Below are 14,018 nucleotides of genomic sequence, written 5' to 3' on the forward strand. Positions count from 1 at the left end.
GGAGTTGTTTAAAGTAGCAGATAGAATGACTACTCACCAACTGTGTTAACTCTGGAAGCGGTGTGGGTACTGACTACTGTTAGTATCAAAAATAGGTTCAGGATTGTTTTGATACCTGTATTTATAATAAAAAGATGTTTGGGGTTTGGAATTTCTGTTAAAAACTGTTCCTGTTTGTTACATATAACAGACATAATTTGTTTACAGTCTTTATTTAATAAAACATGGTTAGAATTTTTTTTTTTTTAAAGATGTGGGACAATCTCTTATTTCCTGAGAACAAGCCTCAAGCCTTGGCTCATGCACCCTGCATCAGGGTCTTTGCTCTACAAAACATTTGTAGCATTCCTAAAACACACGCACATGGCTGCCATTTGTCCTTGGTTTACTGTGGAAGCTGCTGCTGAAAGGAACCCATAAGTACAGAGCTGTATATAGTCCCACACCTGGTATCACTCATGCATCTCTTCCGAAAACGATGCTTCACAAGGACTAGGCTCTCAAAGCAAAATCACATCTAGAACAGCAGCACTGCTTCCTTCTTGTTCTGAGGGTTTAAACTACTGAGGGCCACAGTCTTCAGAGCTTGTGCTGCATTCAGCAAGTAAGTTAAACTCATATTGGTCATGTGCTGTAAGAGTCCAGAGGACCTTTGGCAGAAGACAAATCACTTCCCTGAGACAGGACTTAAGTTGTAAAGCAAAATAGCCTTTGCTTGCATTCATAAAATGCATGCTTTGTCCTGTTGCTATACTAAGCTTCATCAAGAGTGCTCCGAGCTGAGCACAGCCTCTGGCTACTCACCTAGTAGCAAAAGGGTAAGAATAAGAAACCTCAGGGTGGCTGGAACCTGACAGGACACTGATGTTCTGTGTTCGTTGGGTCAACAGTCTCAGACCCAGCCAAGCCCACACCCTCCTGCCCGTCAGCCATCTGGGCAAAGGGCTCCTAGCTGGCTTACTGCACATACCAACCTCCCTCCTAGATTCCAGCTGACTCTCCTGAACTCAGAGGCATACCAAATACAGACAACAGGGGTTAGAAACCCCCAGGGCTGCTGGGCTCCTCCTCATAAAGGAAGAAAAGCAGGTTCAGTTTTATAAAAAAGAGGATTCCCTAGGGAAAAATTCGCCAACTGCTTATCCAATGCCAAACAGTCAGCCCTGAAAACATACAAACAGGTGACATTACATGAACTCAGGAGGTTACATTTAGAAATATATGTGCATATACATATATACATATAATAAAAATGAAGCTGGGGCCTATAAATCTGGCAGAGAGAGGGCCTGGAGGGAGAATAGAGAAGGGAGAATGTTGTAATTATATTATAATCACAAAGTTTTTAAAAAAGAAATAAATGGTCAGAATTTTAATTTTTTAAAAAACAATGACAAGCCAAAAAAATGATTTCAAATCCATTTTTTAAGTCTAAGCTGATGAATCAGGCAAAGACATCAAATTAAAATCAGAACACCAAGAACAGTCGACTGGCTTGTTCAAATATGATCTGTTTTTACATGTAGGTGGGTTAAGAAAGATTTAAACTGTCAGCAGAGAATACAAATGGTGCGTGGCTGGTTTATTCTTGGTTCGAGGATTCTCAGCAGCCTTGCCGAACCCTAGAAAATCAAGGTATGCAGTCATCGCAGCAAGTACAGATGTTTCTATCAGATGGCTTGACAGAATTTACAGCTGGCCAGGTGTCCATTGTCAGCCTCTTCAGGCCACCCTGTGCATCTAGGCCCTGCAAATGAGACATGGGACATTTGTGGAAAGCCTATATCACAGTGAACTGGGCCTGTCAGTGGAAGCCCATAGTGAGTCCCTCTGGGACAAGTTCAAATCCCTCTGACAAGCGGTTGAGAAACAAATAGACAAGACACTGTGTCACTTTGAAGGCATTTGCCCAGTTTCTCAGCTTTGGTTTTTGGGTTGTTGGTATTATCGTTTTGGTTTTTTTTTTTTTTTTTAATTCTGTTTTGTTTCATTTCAAGACAGCTGGCCTGGAACTCAATAGCAATCAGCCTGCCTCTGCCTCGCCAGGGCCAGGATTGAAAAGCATGTGCCCTGATGACTGGGATACTTTAGAGTATCAGGAAATCCAGAGGCTGGCCCAAGGTCACTGGCTGTGTTCTAAATCGCTCAGAAAGGAGGGGAGGTTCCTGCCTGTGATTGGTGGACACACTGGTCATGTGTGCAGAGGAATCAAACTAGGAAAAGCAAATGCATTGGCTTTAGAAGTCAGGGTCCAGATCGGCCTCATGGAGACCATGGATAAAGAGCAGTACTCTTCCTGTGGATCATGCCGGATTCCCCTTCGGTGGCAGAGGTGACAAGCGGGAGACATGACAGGTCAGAGGGAACGAGGGAGATAGTAGAGAAGGAAAAAGCAGGCAACAAGACTTTAGACCAGAGTCACCTGTAAAGACAAGGGCCCCGCAGGTTGAACACAAGCCTAAGTAGGTCGGGACAGGTCAGGGATGTTCTAAGAGGGTGTCAAGATTCCAGGAATCAAGTTCTTGGTTCCCCAAGCCAGGCAGGAAGGTCTTAGGAATCCTGCCCCCTGACAGCTGTTAAGGTCACAACAGTGTAAGTGTGTAGGAGGCAGGGCAGGGGAGCTTAAAGGACAGACAAAATGTAGCCAGAAGGAAAGGCCCAGAGTGAAGGCAGGAGGTTCCAAGGAGGAAGGACCCAGTGAGAGTGAGGCATGGAATGCCTTGGAACAAAGTCCCAGAAAGGAGAGGACCAGGAGCCCAAGGGTGGATAGGCTTCCAGTCAAATGGTTAGGTCAACTCCAGATTTCCTCAGAAGCCAGTTTCATTCTGTGTCCCTTCTTGCCACATACCCAAGCCTGATAATGGCCTGACTGAGTGTTAGGGAAGCAGCACCTTTTGGTGAGGACACCAGAATTAAAAGCTTGCATACACACACAGACACACAGACACATACACACAGACACACACACATAGAGACACACACACACAGATATACACACAGACACATACACAGACACACACACACAGAGAAACATACACACAGAAACATACACACAGACACACATAGACACATACACACAGACACACACACATAGAGACACACACTCACAGATATACACACATACACATACACACACAGACACACACACAGAGAGAAACATATACACACACAGACACACACACACACACACACACACACACACACACACCTCTAAGCTCCTGGCATGACATTTCTCTGTTCTGAAGAGACTTCAGCAGCAGCAACGGATTTTGACAGCTCAGAAACAGCAGACAATCATTTATAGCAAATCTGAAACTGATGGAGCTCCATAAATCCTAATTTCCTAGGAGCCGTTCAGATGACGGCAGTGCAGTAAGCAGCAGCTCATACTTCGTCCTTCGTCCACAGTGCACCTGTTCCAGGAAGCTGTCCTTTCCATCTTCTAAAGTCTACACTATCTGGAAATACTACCTCCAAAGAACAAGTACACTGGCTGACCCTAATGTTATAGTTACCTCCACCTGGCTACAGGTAACTTAAAGATGGGTCATTTGGTCTCTCCTTTAGTGACTAGCACATTGTATGGACAAGCTTTCAATAAATCTTTAAGCACAGCATGAACAATTCTGCAGTCAGAGCTGGAGAAGAGAAGCAGGATGGGGTGAGACAGTCCTGGGGAGTCTGAAGATCTTCATCAGGGAGTGCTGAGAACATGGCTCAGTGCTTGGCATACAAGCATGAAGACCAGAGTTCAAATCCCCAGCACTCACATAAATGCCATGGTGGGTATAGTTGCCTGCCTGTAATCCCAGCACTTGGGAGGAAAAAACAAGGGATTCCCTGGCTCAGCAGACTAGCTGAACTAGTGAGCTCTGAGTCAAACAAGCAAGCAAGCAAGCAAGCAAGCAAGCAAGCAAGCAAGCAAGCAAGCATGTGCACAAGACTCTCTCTCTGTGTGTGTGTGTGTGTGTGTGTGTGTGTGTGTGTGTGAAGCTATGGTAAAACGAGGCCAAAATCCAAGCTTGAAATTTATAAATTAGCTGAGACACTGGTGTTCAAACTTCTTTTTAGGAGCTAAATGCTTCCCTACCCTAAACTAAGTTTTACATCAAGTTCCAAAACATGAAATAGATTAGATTTAAAACAATTCTAGACTGGGTGTGGTGGCACATGCCTTTAATCCCAACACTTGGGAAAAGCAGATAGATCTCGAGTCTTAGGCTAGCCTGGTCATGCAGTGAGTTCCAGGACAGTCAGGGCTATGTAGAGAGACCCTGCCTCAAAAAGCAACAAAGCAACAACAGTAATTCTCCACCCCACAAACCCAAATAAAAGAATTCAAAACTTTATAAACATAATTGCTTCATAGGGTTTAATCATGGCTATAAAACTTAAAGTTCCTTGATACTTACATTATTTACTATTTATCTGTATGAGTATTTTGACTACATGTATGTCCGTGTACCACACATGTGCCTAGTGCCCCGGGAGGCCAGAGAGGATATTCTGTGCCATGGAATTGTAGTATATGGTTGAGGTATCATGTGGATGCTGATCATTGAACCCATTCCTCTGGAAGAGAGGCCAGTGCTTCACCATGGAGCCATCTCTCCAGTCCCCTTCTTTTGATCTTTAAACAAATGTGGAAAAACCTGAAGGCAAGAATGACCTTTTGAGTCCAAAGCCAATTTTGGCATGTCGTTTGTCAGTCCTGCTTGTACCGTAGAGGTATAATCCCCCCCAGACAAGGATGAGTAAGTACCAGTGGTAACCATTTTCAAACATCTTAAGACCCAATTCACTTTAGTGGATGGGAGAAGTGGAGTTAACTGCATACATTCTACACACTCTTGCAGCATGAGTTAATTAGTGCAAAGTTGGTTAAGTAACACACGGGTCACCACTGTGTCAGGCTTTGCTATGTAATAGGTAGGGTTTATTTAATTTACTGTAGTTTAAAAACATATAACATACAACTATATATTTGTTCTAGTCATTTCAGTGGCTATAACAAATACCATGATCTCCCCTGCCATGTGTCTCCCACAAATAAAACTTAGGAAAGAAAAGATGTTTATTTTCTTAGGAAAGAAAAGATGTTTATTGGCAGATAATTCCAAATTATCATCCACCATTTTGGAAGAAGGCAGGAACTCAAACAGTTTGCCACAATCACATTCACAGTCAACAGCTAAGAGAAATGATTCTACCTATGCTGCCTATTTACTTAGATATCTTTCTCTACTCTTACAGTTCAGGGTCTTGCCTAGGGAATGGTTCTACTCACAATAGGCTGGGTCTTCCTATATCAAAGATCAAAAAAATCTCCCACAGATAAGCCCATAGGCCTGGTCTAGGTGATCCCTCATCAAGATGCCCTTTGCAGGTGTACAGGTTGTGGCAAGTTGACATTTAAACTAATCTTCAATGTGTGTGTGTGTGTATGTATATACATATATATATGTATACACACACATAAATATATATTACACACATATATGTATATATATGTTATATACAGAAGTTCATATAAAGTATACCCTAACATGTTAAGCAGCTACCTCATATAAGCAATAGTTCCATTGCTGAGGATAAATACAAACATGTCTACATAAAAACTCATAGCAGCACAATTACACAAGTCCATGTGCCCAAGAACTGATGGATATTTAATAAAATGCAATGTTAATCAGTCTTAGAAAGAAATAAAGTCTTGACATGTGCTACAAAATGAGGTTTGCGGCTATTCTAAGGCACAGTAACTAGGAATCTATCTAGAGGAAATGTCCAGAACAGCAAACCCACAGACAGAAAGCAGACTTAGATTTGAGGGTGTCAGGGAACAGGGACCAACAGTGACTATAGGGTTTCTTTTGGAGGCAATGAAAGTTTTCTAAAATCAGATTGCAATGATGGCTACATAACTTCATGAACGCACAGTAAGTGTGGTGTTCACTGACTTTTAGTAAATGCATGGCACGTGAAGTTTATTGTAAAAGAACTGCTAAAATATTTATGTAGGATATATGAAATCTATGTATGCACAAAAACACATATTGAAAATGAATCAGCCATTGGTGGAACTCCAAAAGCCTTTGCTGAGATCCTCAGAATGCCACTTTGATAACTATGTGTGGGGCTCAATCTCTTCTGAGTGGAGCTATGGAGACTGAGAGGTTGAATGGCTTCCTCAGGTTAGAGGTGAGGGCATAAGGATTAGGGACGACTGTAACATCAATGGTTCCTCTGAGCACTGCGTGGTAGGTTGAGTGAGCCTAGCCCAGGGAGTGCCACTATTTGGAGGTGTGGCCTTGTTGGAGTAAGTGTGCCACTGTGGATGTGGGCTTTAAAACCCTCATCCTAGCTGCCTGGAAGCCAGTATTCTCCTACTTGCCTTCAGATGAAGATGTAGAACTCATCTCTTCCTTTACCATGCCTGCCTGGATGCTGCCATGCTCCTGGATTGATGATAATGGACTGAATCTCTGAACCTGTAAGCCAGCCCTAATTAAATGTTATCCTTATAAGAGTTGTCTTGGTGATGGTGTCTGTTCACAGCAGTAAAACCCTAACTAAGACACCCTGTTTCCAGCCCACTATGGCAGACACTAGGTTAGGGCTGAACGCTGCAGATGTACACATGGAGAAGGCCCACTCACAACTTACACAGACTCTACAGTGTCTCCCACAAGCAGCTCAGTGAGCCTTCTGCCTCCAGCCTGGGACCATCGCCCAGCACCTCTGTCTGCCTTTACTCTGCTGCACCCTGACAGAGCAAGCAGGAAGGCTCCTTGCCGCTTCTCTGTTCTCTCCTTTCTCTCTTGTTACATGACCCCTGAGAGATGATACCTTTGTACATTACTGTCCCTCTTTCAGGCTTGCTCTGTCTTCAGAAGAGGAACTAAGAATATCTCCAGTCATCTAGGAGAGAAGATGATCCACTGTCTAGGTTGCTCCATCAGTGTCTGCAGAGCAATCCAATCTTTGAGCAGCTCACTCAAAGCCTTTTGAAGATGTATTAGTGCATCTGCCTTGCTGTATACATAATTAGCAGCTGCAGTCCTAATTACTAGGCTGTTGAGGGAAAGTTTCCAAAGTCACCCTGCAGCAAGAGATCTGTGCCTGATGCCACATGAAGTCACTCCGATGCAATTCAGATTCCACTTACTGGATTCAATAGCCTAAGGGCCTCTTCGTGTCAAGGCTTTGGTGTGATGCTGTAGAAAAGAACACACACATATGTGTACATATGCATATATGTATATATATGTATATGTGTATGTGTATATATATATGTGTGTGTGCTGTGTGTGTGTCAGAGAGAGAAATAGAGGGAGATTATGAATACACACACACATACACACACACACACACACACACACACACACACACACACACACACACACATATATATATATATATATATATATATATATATATATGCTCTTGAATGCCCATACAACCAGAGGAGGGTGTGGAATCCCCTAGACTTGGAGGTATAGGCAGTCATCAGACATTCAATATGAGTGCTGGAAACTGAACTATGTTTTTACAAGAGCAGTGAGTTTTACAAGAGATACTGAGTCATCTCTCCAGCCCCAAGAATATATTATTAATGAGTGTGAGGGTTTAGGGTATACTGTTTTCAATTTATATCCTCAGAAAGCAATAGGCTAAAATAAAATGACCATGTACCATTGATTTTTCCTAAGTGTGCTTAATAATGTCATTTTTTAAAGGGTGAGAGATTCTTTAGCCAGGGTCTTTGGACCTTCCCAGAGATTCTGTGGACTTCTAAGGTCAGATGCAGAGTGAATATGTGTGCCCAGTACTTTCTTCTCTCTTCTAACAGAGCAAATGATCCAGAAAAGATAAGCACCTATTGCTGTAATACTCAGAGAGCACAGACATACTGGGGTAGCAACAGGGTTCAGAAGGGCATGGCTGTAGACTGAACTGACTCTACTGTGTGACCAAGTGTGGTGGTTTAAATATGCTTGGCCCAGGGAGTTGCACTATTAGGGGGTGTGGCCTTGTTGGAGAAAGTGTCACTGGAGGAATGGGATTTAAGGCCCTTGTCTTAGCTGCCTGGGAGCCAGCCTTCTCCTATTTGCCTTTAGAACAAGATGCAGACCTCTAAGCTCTTTCTACATCATGTCTGCCTAGATGCTGTCATGTTCCCACCTTGATGATAATGGATATAAGAGTTGCCTTGATCATGGTGTCTGTTCACAGCAGTAAAACCCTAACACAGAAGCTGGTACCAGGGACTGGGGTATTGCTGTGATAGGCTTGACCATACTTCTGTTTGGAGGAATGTGGATTTGGGGATTTTTGGTTTGGAAAGCAGTAGAATGCCTTACGTGGGGCTCAATGGGCCATCCTAGTAGGAATATGGAAGAATTTGTTGCTGAGAGTGATTTGAACTGGAGGCGTGGCTCTAGTAGTTTCAGAGGAGAAGAACTTCAGTATGCGGCCTACAGATTGTTTTGTGGTATTTTCATAAAGAATGTGGCTGCTTTTTGCCCTTGTCTGAAGAGTCAGCCCGAGGCTGATTCTAAGTTGAAGAGAATCAGATTAATTGCTATGACAAAGGTCTCAGAACAACCCAGTTTACTCTGTGCCGTGGTTTAGTCTCATGGAGAGTGTTTTTGATGAAACCTAGCAAACTTAAAAAGAAAAAAAAAGAAAAAAATATATGGATCAAGTATTAAAAGAGCACCAGGAAGTAGAACGGAGCCGAATTCTACATTCAAGGAGATAAACAGATTAAGGGAATGGTGACCTCAAAGCAAGTTCAGACAAAGTGGTACACACCTTTAATCCCAGGAGACCGAACCAGGCAAATCTCTGTTCAAGGTCAATCTACAGAGCAAGTTCCAGGACTGCCAAGTGTAGACATTGACGGAGTTGGCAAACAGAAAGCTGATGATGATGTACTAGAACAAGGGGCATGTTCCAGTTCCTGCAAGCAGCAGAACTCGGCAGCTTCAGCCGTGTGCCCCTAGCTTTAGAGTCAAGAGGAGAAAGAGACTACTGGGACAATTTATGCTGGAGCTAAGAAATTAGCAGTGAGTAAGAAGAGACCAGCATCACTGAGGTGAACTCTTCTGGGAAGTGTTTTCTGGGAGCACAAAGAAGTTGTGTTCCAGAGATAGCCAAGGTTGTACCTGGTTGGACTTGATAATGTGTAAGAGACACCCAGGTGGTACTGGTTTTGAAGGCATGGAGGGTCATGAAGAGCAGCTGAGGCTTGGCACTGTGAGAAGCTAGGGAAGGCCATTGGTGAAGGTGCAGCCTCAGTTGTTGATAGCCCAGGACTGAAGAGTCATACAAAGGATTTGAGACTTGGCACTATGGAGAGACCCTATGAGAGGCTATTAGTGAAGCCTAGTGCAGCAGAAGACCCCTGTGTTTTGGAGATGCAAGTACCACGGGATGATCACCAAGCACCAGTGGAGTGGAGTTAACCAGAGCCTAGAATGTTACAGAGGGCAGAGCTGGAGAAGTGACCCATGCCCTTTTGAGAAGCCCGGAAGAAGTGTGTGTGATCCCAGACATTTGAACAGGAAGCTGTAATGCTGCAGTTGCCTTGGAGTCCCCAAGATATTAAAGATGCCAGAGCCATGGGATGCCTGCTGAGGAAAGCTGCTGACAGGAGTGGAACCAGCCCAGGAGAAAGAAGTTTGTTGCAGTCAACAAAGATAAAAAAGGCGTTAGAGATCTGAAGACCGCTTTGACAACAGAGAGGAGATGCAGAGTTTGGAGTTTGCCCAGCTGGTTTCCTGTCTTGCTTTGGGGAATACAGTTAAGTGATTGGATGAATCTCAGAAGAGATTTTGAACTTTGGACTTTTAATATTGATGAGACGGCTGTAGACTACGGGGACTATATGTACTTTTATTATCCTATGTTTAGGTATAGTCCCCAGAGACTCATCATATGTTTGAACAAGCTTATGGGGGCCAGGGAGTGGAATGTAGTAGTTTGGATATGCTTGGCCCAGGGAGTGGCACTATTTGGAGGAGTGGCCTTGTTGGAGTAGGTGTGGCCTTGTTGGAGAAGTGTGTCACTGTGGGCATGGGCTTTAAGACCCTTGTCCTAGCTGCTGGAAGTCAGTCCTCTATTTGCCTTCAGATAAAGATGTAGAACTCTCAGCTCCTCCTGCACCATGACTGCCTGGACACTGCCATGCTCCTACCTTGATGGTAATAAACTGAACCTCTGAACCTGTAAGCCAGCCCCAATTAAATATTGTCCTTATAAGAGTTGCCTTGGTCATGGTGTCTGATCACAGCAGTAAAACCCTAAGACACCAAGCAAGCTGTCACTGTCTGCATCACCACAATGCACCAATATCCACTATTCAGGTGGTGGAGATCTGAAGAGATGGAAGAATATGAGACTTGGGTCCTTGTTCTAAGCACTACATGGTGGTTAAGACTTTCCTCAATATTCAGAAGCCAGGGCTTCAGATGCAGGTGAGCACTATAGGAGTATGAGGCTGATGATGTCATGGGACCTCAGGTTCTAGAGGGGTGTGGGCAGCAGATGTGTGCTCCAAACCTGTAGAAACTTTTGCCTATGCACAGTGGTTCTCAGCCTTCCCAATGCTGTGACCTTCAATACAGCTCCTCGTGTTGTGGTGACCCCCAGCCATAAAATTAGTTCACTGCTACTGTAATTTTGCTGTTATGAATCATAATGGAAGCATCAAATATGCAGGTTATCTGATATGCAGCTTTTGTGAAAGGGTCTTGGGCCTCCAAAGGGATCGAGACTCACAGGCTGAGTACCATGTCTCTAGAGCTTCAGTGATAGAGAGCTGAGAGGAAAGCTGAAAGACAACAGCGGTAAATAAGGGCCCCATCTGGAAAATGGGTAGATTCCTAAGAGTTAGAAGGAGAAATACCATTTAGCCATACTCAAAGGAAACATGGAGACTGTGAGATGGGCTTTATGTAGCTTTACCAAGAAATCAAATATCTGAAAACAGGCCAGGCAGACAAGAACAGCACACACCCCAAAAAGGGTCAAGGGGCATGACTCTCCGTCAACCTCCCTCCACTCTGGGTAAAAAAAAAAAATCCCCAGAAGTTAAACTTTCATTTGTTTATGAGCCACACCCCTGCCTTGATCAAGGGCCCACTACAAAGCAGGAGGGACAGTGAGAGGGTTGTCTCACCATCCTGTCCCCTCACTGGGGCTTGCGGCCCCTTCTGATGGTGGCTCCCAGCTCTGTGCCTATGCTGAGCCAGTCTGCAGGACAGCATGAACTTACCCAGGCAAGACTCACCTACCTTGCAGCTGGCTATACTGCACACAGAGAAGCAGGCCCTAGTCATCATACCATCATGGGAGATGACTGGAGTTCTCTCTCCCTCCTTCCATACACACATATGCACACATACATACGCACGCACGCACGCGCGCGCACACACACACACACACACATCTTTGTATTTACAGGGAAGAGTGCCACACTTCGATAGATATCTCGATCAAGCCACATAATTAGCAAATCTCCCTTTTGCAAACATTTGGTTTCCAAACGTGTCTGAGAGCCTCCGAGCAGCACAGCACTTCAAACCCCCAGTACTTCCTCCAGGGACACGGCACCGGCTCCCTTCTGCTCCTTTAAATTCTCACCATTCCTCCTGAAGTTTGTTTCAAAGAAAGGGAAACAAACTGCTGAAAGCCAGCTCTTCTACCTTCACCTTCCAAGCTTATTTCCAAGGGGAAGTGACTTTGCCAAAGGTGGAGTGGGGAGAGGGAGCAGGGAGAGGGAGGGGGAGTGGGGAGCGGGGAGCGGGGAGAGGGTATTTGGGGAGAGTCTTTACTTGGGTGAGAAGAAATGACTGAGGGTTGTAAGCAGTAAGCCTAAGAACCCTGGGCTGGGCTGGGCTGGGCTGGGCTGGGGGTGGCTTCACCCCTAGAGTTCTGGGGTGTCATCATCAGAGAGGCAGCTGTGTTAGAAGCAGGTGGGAGATGACATGGTCTATGACAAAGGGCATCGGATGATCCAGGCAGGAAATTCAACACAGCCAAGGGGACAGTGAGCTGTTTTCCTCCAGGCTCTACCACAGCGTGAGGCACAGTTATGCTGTTTGTCCAGATCTACTATGGTGAGACATATGTGAGCACATCTAAGTGTGCTGTTACCGGCACTGAGGTGCGCATGCACACTGCTGTGCCGCCCAGTACAGTTTATCTCCCATTCATTGCCCCGAACCCTCTGTGCCTGCCAGATACTAGTTTCCCATCTCCTCCTCCGGCCCCTGGCTGCCACCCTTACACTTCCCATCACTTCATCTGGCCACGTAAAGCAATGAAGAGAGGTGGGATGGCTGCATCTGTCCTGGGGTGACTCCCTCTTCCAAAGGCTGAAAGATACTGCCCTGCATGGATATCACCATACCTAGGCCTGCCACTCTTCAGTGAATACCTGGCTTGTGGCCACCTTTTGGCTGTCAACCATGCTGTGGGAAACACAGGGGGACAACATTCATACTCCCCTACCTACTTTCTCAGGACAAACTATGGCATCAGTGGGTGACCTCAAGAAGCCTCACAAATGAAAGGAGGGACAGCCTCAGGAAGTTTACTGTCTTCCTTCCCAGTGATTGATGGTACCCTGGGAGCCATTAGCCTACCTTCTCTGTCCTGTTTAAGGGTGGTTGTAAATGTCGAAGTTGACCAAGAGTTTGTATCTCTATACATCAGGTTCCTTTCCCTTCCATCCTTGGGTCCAACAAATGTCTCCAAACAAATGTCTCCTTCCCTTCAAGAAGGCAGGACCACATGAAGACATCTCAAAAAACCTGAATGCAAGCCCTGGATTACGATCGCTCCTTCTGCCTTCCTCTCAGCCCCCCCTGCACGTAGAGCCCTAGTGGCCTCTGGTATGCCTCATCTGTATCCCTGCACTGGCAGGGTGGGCGATCAGGTCTGGCTCTTCCCATTCCCTGTGGATGACACCTGCTAGTCCTCAGAAGTGTACTTTTAAATCACTAATAAAACGACAGAGCAAAAGCATATAGTGAACAGGAGAGACTCTGAATGTCCAAATTGCTTTTGAAAAGCAATGGCCCACAGCTGGACTCTCCAGAGCCTGAGGACTCGGGGGCGGAGGAGCACCGTGAGGGCCCGCTCCATCAGCCCATCTCAGTTCTCTTCATGACATGGCTACACATATTTCTGTCATACATAAGGAAAGACCCATGAAGTCTCCAGAAGTAGCCTGGATAGACTTAATTTTTACTTAATTAAAAAAGGTGGAATGAAAATTATCATTAAGCAAGCATAAAAATATGAAACTATGCTCCCAGGAGATTAAGGGAAATAACTTCCACTGACAGCGATCTTGAGGCCAGTGAGTTCTAGCAGATGAATCAGGCACAGGAACGAGAGTGATCAGGTTTCTATTTCCAGCTTCCTGCCTCCTGGTGAAGTCATTCAGAGCTGGTTCCTACTCCCAGGTTTGCTTTGTTATAAAATAGGCAGAAGAGGCCACCTCTCCATTCCATGGGACACTCAGCAGAGATGTCCTCCCATTCAGCAGACTGCAAGGAGTTGCTTCGGGCAGTATGCTCTTAAGAACTCAGTCACTCCCAGCCACACACAGGACATAGGATGAGCACACTATAACAGTTCATGAATAAAACTCACCCCTCCCCCAAATGCATGCTTGCTGCCTGGTCTCTAATCTTAAAAACAATTTACTATATATGCACATAATATAATTGATAGCACCTGATTCATCCATGAGTGTACATGTCACCGGCCACCTCTGGAGGTGGTTTAATGGGTCACCTGATTGCCATGCATAGACCTAAAGGAGAGGTGGCTCACGGCTAAGCTGCCAGGTGAAGTCCATTCCCCACAGATGCTGTTTCTGGGTGTATGAGGTGGAAAGGGCTTCAGAAACTTCAGGAGAAAGTTCCGGAAGCAATTCCACTTCCTTCCTGGAGTATGTTGAAAGCTAACCAGGCTACCACAGAATTTGAGAGGACAGGCAC

The 14,018-nt window shown here is 45.1% G+C and overlaps 1 protein-coding gene across 2 annotated transcripts in view; it reads right to left on the minus strand.

Annotated features, from left to right (window-relative positions):
* Positions 1-14,018, minus strand: part of Cables1 (Cdk5 and Abl enzyme substrate 1) — a 103,839-nt gene that overhangs the window by 67,897 nt on the left and 21,924 nt on the right. The gene's annotated exons all lie outside the window — the stretch shown is intronic.

This window comes from Arvicanthis niloticus, chromosome 14, assembly GCF_011762505.2.
Source record: "Arvicanthis niloticus isolate mArvNil1 chromosome 14, mArvNil1.pat.X, whole genome shotgun sequence".
Taxonomy (NCBI): domain Eukaryota; kingdom Metazoa; phylum Chordata; class Mammalia; order Rodentia; family Muridae; genus Arvicanthis; species Arvicanthis niloticus.